Raw genomic sequence first — 6378 nt, forward strand, 5'->3', positions numbered from 1 at the left:
CTAAATATTTATAGAAATGATAATAGCAAGTAGGCTCAATCATGATGAAAATGATAATTTCCATAAAATATTTTTGTGTTCACATTCATAATTAACTATTCTCATAACAATGTGTAGAACCCATCAGTTCTAGGCCACCAACTGATTAGAGCCCAGGTCAATAGTTACAGGACATTGAAAATAAAAGATATATTCCTTTAACAACATTTCAGTGCAATATGGAAGTTATTGTGAGCTTCCAACATAATATATAATAAAAATTAATGCATTTTTGCTGATTTAAGCAGAAACTCAAACAAGAATTATAATTTAAAATTTTGAATGTAGAAAGGATATATCTACTGAAATATGTAAATATACATATATATTTATTCACAACAATAGGAGTGGGCCAAAGGAAAGCAGAAATGATACAATAAAAAAGTATTACCTTGATTTCCCATGTGGCTCAGGCGGGTTAAGTGCCAGACATTGTCACTGTAGCAGCTCAGGTGACCTGGGAACTTCCACATGCTTCAAGTTTGGCCAAAAAAAAAAAAAAAAAAAAAGAAAAAGAGTATGATCCTAAAAGATAAGACATATAAATTAATATTATAATAAAGTTTACTAAAATTAATTGTAAGAAGAATGGCTGAGAAAATTACAGTTATAGAATGACTACTATCACAGAAAAAGTGATTCATGAGCCAGTAGTCTATCCTCTACCTCTGATTGTTTTTTTTCTCGGCAATTATTCCAGTGCTACTTACTTATTCCTTAAATCCTACAAAACTATCTAATTAATTTCTTTGGGATAAATGAATGAATAATGATGTTAAATGAATGAGCAGCCAATAAATTTCATACATTTAGAAATTTTAAAACCTTTTTAAAGGTTATGAAATGTATAATGTCACTCGCAAAAGACTTTTCAAAATATTAGTTAACAGAATTACAGTGGCAAATTTGAGATGGTGAAAGAACTGACTTTAAAAAGTAAATAAAAATGGGCATGTTCTAGATGAAATCAGCATCTATTAAAAGTTTTCTAAATTGAATGAAGAAATGGGTGTGTAGGAACATGTTGAGAGGCAGTGGACCAGAGTGGTAGAGTTTATTCACTCAAAATTCCTGCATGGAAATTCAAGTTCTATCATGTGCAAGCTGCATAATCTTGAATGGTTCACTAAATTTTCAGGGTCTCAGTTTTGACAGCCATGTGATGGGGATAATAATAGCATCTCACTTGTGAAAGTGAAAAGAGGTTGCTTTAATGTGCAAAGCTATTTGCTTGTCTTGCAAACAGCACAAATCAGTGTTAACATTTTATCTTTCACATTATTTCTCAAGTTTGAAACAATACTATATGGGATATTAAAATAGAAATAAGCCACATGATAACTTCATAATATTTTCTGTGTAGGCAAAAATATATACATCATGACTAGGAAAATAATTTATAACAAAAGAACTAAAGTACTTTCCAACACAAAGATATTGTAATAGTGAAAAGACTCAAGCCAACAGTCACTAAATGAACCATCATTAATTAAATGCTGACCCAGCACTAAGGAACTAGGTGGGATCATGTTCATTATGTTCCTTCAATTTTGTAACAGCCTGTAATACAGGCATTAAATTCCCATCTTGCACAAAACTGAGGCTCAAATTGCTTAAGAGGCTTAAAGATCATACATTGAGAAGAAGCAAGTTTAGGATTAATACAGATTTTCTTTCATCTATATCAAAATAATTCTAGCTATTCCCAGGATAATACGATGTCAGAAGTACTTAGGCAATCCTTTCAAATATGTGTTTATAACTCATTAAAAAAATACTACAAACTCCATACTCTTTCTTGCCCCCTAGATTTTTTTCATTTTTTAAAGTTTTGTTTTTTTAACTTTCTTTATATTTTTTATTTTTTTATTTTCTCTATCATTTATTTATATATATTTTATTTCTACTGTACAGCATAGTGACCCAGTTACACATACATGTATACATTCTTTTTTCTCACATTTCTCTTTTTTCTCACAGAGTTCCCAGTGCTGCACAACAGGATCCCATTACTAATCCATTCTGAAGGCAACATTCTGCATCTATTTGCCCCAAGCTCCCAGTTCCTCCCACTCCCTCTCCTTCCCCCTTGGCAACCACAAGCCTATTCTCCAAGTCCAAGATTTTCTTTGCTGTGGAAAGTTTCCTTTGTGCTGTATATTCGATTCCAGATATGAGTGATATCATATGTCTTTCTCGTTCTGACTTACTTCACTCAGTATGAGAGTCTCTAGTTCCATCCATGTTGCTGTTAATGGCACTATTTCATTCTTTTTTTATGGCTGAGTAGTATTCCAATGTGTATATATATCACATTTTCCTAATCTAATCATCTGTTGATAGACATTTGTGTTGATTCCATGTCTTGGCTATTGTGAATAGTGCTGCAATGAACATGTGGGTGCATGTGTCATTTTTAAGAAAAGTTTTGTCCAGACATATGCCCAAGAGTGGGATTGCTAGCTCATATGGTTGTTCCATGTACAGTTTTCTAAGGTACCTCCATACTGTTCTCCATAGGGATTGTACCAGCTTACATGCCCACAAACAGTTCAGGAGGCTTCCCTTTTCTCCACACCCCCTCCAGCTTTTGTTATGTGTGAGCTTATTAATGATGGCCATTCTGACTGGTGTGAGGTGGTATCTCATGGTAGTTTTGAGTTGCATTTCTCTAATAATCAGGGATGTTGAGCATCATTTCAAGAGCTTGTTGGCCATCTGTATATCTTCCTTGGAGAATGTCTTTTCAGGTCTTTTGCCCATTTTTCAATTGGGTGGTTGGCTTTTTTGCTGTTGAGTTGTATAAGTTGCTTGTATAGTCTAGCGATTAAGCTCTTGTCAGTTGCATCATTTGAAACTATTTTCTCCCATTCTGTAAGTGGGCTTTTTTTGTTTCTTTTTGGTTTCCTTTGCTGTGCAAAACTTGTCAGTTTGATTACGTCCCATTGGTTTATTTTTTATTTTATTTCTGGTGCTTTGGGAGAGTGACCTGAGAAAACATTTGTAAGGTTGATGTCAGAGAATGTTTTGCCTATGTTCTCTTCCAGGAGTTTGATGGTGTTCTTGTCTTATATTTAAGTCTTTCAGCCATTTTGAGTTTATTTTGTACATGATATGAGGGTGTGTTCCACTTTCATGGAAACAGGGGTGAACGTGGCTTGTCGTGAGGGATGGACATTGAAAGCAAAGCTCTCAGGAATATTCAGCAGCATACCTTTCTCTGGAGGTGGCCATTTCAGGAAAATCTAGCCCCACCCATCAGTCAGTGCTGAGAACCCCAGGGCAAACAACAATCCAGGTGTGATCACAGCTCTGCCCCTCAGTAAACAGGCTCCCTAAAGACCCCTCAGGCAAACAACTGCCTCTAATCCCATCCAGAGACTAAGCCCCACCCACAAGAGAGATTAGAATCGGCTTCACCTACCAGTGGGCTGGCATCAGCACCTCCCATCAGGAAGCCTACACCAAGGCCCCATACTGACTTCAGCCACAAGGGGGGAAGACACCAGAAGTAAGAGAGGCCACAACTCTATTATCTATAAAAAGGTCACCACACCAAAAACCTATGAAAATGAAAAGACAGAGAACTATAACTTGGATGAGGGAGAAAGGAAAAACCCCAGAAAATCAGCTAAGTGATGAGGAGATTCTTAGCCTCCAGGAAAAAGACTTTAGACTGTTGATGTTGAAGATGATGCAAGGCATTGGAAATAAACTGGAGGCAAAGATGGATAACTTATAAGAAACACTGACCAAAGAGATACAAGATGTAAAACTTAAACAAGAAGAGATGCAAAATACAATAACTGAAATAAAAAATTCACTAGAAGCAGCTAACAGCAGAATACAGGAGGCAGAAGAACCAATAAGCGAGGTGGAGGACAGTTTAGTGGAAATTACGGATGCCAAACAGAAAAGAAAAAAAAGATTGAAAACAAATGAAGAGAGTCTCAGAGAACTCTGGGACAACATTAAACACACCAACATCCGTATTATAGGGGTGCCAGAAGGAGAAGAGAGGGAGAAGAGAGAGAGAAGGAGACAGAAAAAATATTCCAAGAGATAATAGCTGAAAAACTTCCCTCACATGGGAAAGGAACCACTCACTCAAATCCAGGAAGCACAACAAGTACCATATAAAATAAACCCAAGGAGTAATACACTGAGACGCATATTAACCAAACTAACCAAAATTAAAGACAAAGAGAAAATGTTGAAAGCAGCTAGGGAAAAGAAATAAGTAACAATACAAGGGAACCCCAATAAGGTTATCAGCAGATTTTTCAGCAGAAACTCTGCAGGCCAGAAGGGAGTGGCATGGCAAATTTAATGTGATGAAAGGAAAAAACCTCCAACCAAGATTACTCTACCCAGCAAGGCTCTCATTCAGATTTGAAGGAGAAATCAAAAAGTTGAGAGAGAAGCAAAAGTTGACAGAATTCAGCAACACTAAACCAGCCTTACTAAAGGAACAAATACTAAAGGAACTTCTCTAGGCAGAAAAGAAAAGGCAGCAACAGGAAACAAGAATTCCATAAATGACAAGGCTCACCAGTAAAGGTATATATGCAGTAATGATATGAAATCATCCATACACAATTATACCACCAAAATCAGAAATCATGAGAAGAGGTGGGTACAAACGCAGGACACTGGAGATGGACTTGCAATTAAGAGAACAACAACTTAAAACAATCTCATATACATATAGACTCATATCAAAACTTCAGAAAAACTGCAAACCAAAAATCTACAATTGATACACAAACAAGGAATTTCTGAAGAAGAAATATATCTCATAGTAAATAAGTGCATAATCCACCATGAAGGGGGTCATTTGACATCATTCTTGGAATGCTGAAGTCTTCTTACATCTGATTCTGATTTCCTCTCCATGAAAGAATTTATGATAATCATAATGAAATAATGCAACTGTACAATTAAATAATGCAGTTCAACAATTGTATTATTATTAATAACCATTTCTCTCTATGGTACAATGTGAGGTCTATAATGTCTTGTTTATCACATCACCTAGAATGGTGTAATTCCTATGATGAAGAATCAATAAGATGTAACAAATTGTGAGGACATATTTATATAGTTACACTGTTTTTTAACCAATTTATGCATTTTATATTTTACTTATTTTCAGACGGTGTATTATTTTTGTTATTCTTAGCCGTTAAGCTATTCTTTTATTATGCTATATAAAATATTTAACGGTATATAAGGATTTCTTCTTTATAAATTTTAGTTGCATAATATACACAATTTTAATATAATGCTAATTTTTAAAGAAAAATTGAAATGTAATAGATAATACTAAATAGGAAAGATGCCAGCCATACAAAATGGGATAAAGTATAGAATAAATTTCCTATTTGTCTCAGCATATTTTCCATTCCACTTCTCCAGACACAGTCACTTAATATGTTTCTTAAGATCCATGATATAATAATCTGTGTGAATGTAATTGTGTTTAAATATATGTATTTTATCGTGTAAAAAAATTAAAATAAAAATTCAAAAAAATAAGATTAATTGACCATAGGTTTCTGGGCTTATTTCTGCAGTCTCTATTCCATTGGTCTGTATGTCTGTTTCAGTACCGATACTACACTGTCTTGATGACTGTGGCTATGGAATATTGCCTGAAGTCTGGTTTTTGTTCCTCAGAATTGCTTTGGCAACTCTGGGTCTTTTTTGATTCCATATAAATTTTTGGATGCTTTGTTCTAGTTCTGTGAACAATGTCATGGGTAATTTGATAGGGATTGCATTGAATCTGTAGACTGCTTTGGGTAGTATGGCCATTTTTACAACATTAATTTTTCCAACTCAGGAACATGGAATATCTTTCCATTTCCTTACATCTTCTTTAATTTCCTTAATTAATGTTTTATAGTTCTCAGCATATATGTCTGTTACCTTCTTGGTCAGGTGTATTCCCAGGTATTTGGTTTTTTTGGGTGCAGTTTTAAAAGGTTTTGTATTTTTGTATTCCTTTTCTAATATTTTATTGTTAGTGTACAGAAATGTGACTGATTTCTGAATGTTAATCTTATATCCTACTACTTTACTGAATTTGTTGATCAGTTCAAGGAATTTTGGGGTTGAGTCCTTAGGGTTTTCTATATATAATATCATGGTGTCTGCATACAGCGACAGTTTTATCTCTTCTCTTCCTATTTTGATGCCTTTTATTTCTTTTGTTTGTCTGATTGCTGTGGCTAGGACTTCCAATACCATGTGGGCATCCCTGTCTTGTTCCAGATTTTAGTGGGAAGTCTTTCAGCTGTTTTCCATTGAGTATTATATTTGCTGTGGGTTTGTCAT

The sequence above is a fragment of the Sus scrofa genome, chromosome 11 (assembly GCF_054392235.1).
Source record: "Sus scrofa isolate SSC_HxYL_T2T_F1_AM1 chromosome 11, Sscrofa_HxYL_maternal_Yorkshire_Landrace_v2.0, whole genome shotgun sequence".
Classification (NCBI taxonomy): Eukaryota; Metazoa; Chordata; class Mammalia; order Artiodactyla; family Suidae; genus Sus; species Sus scrofa.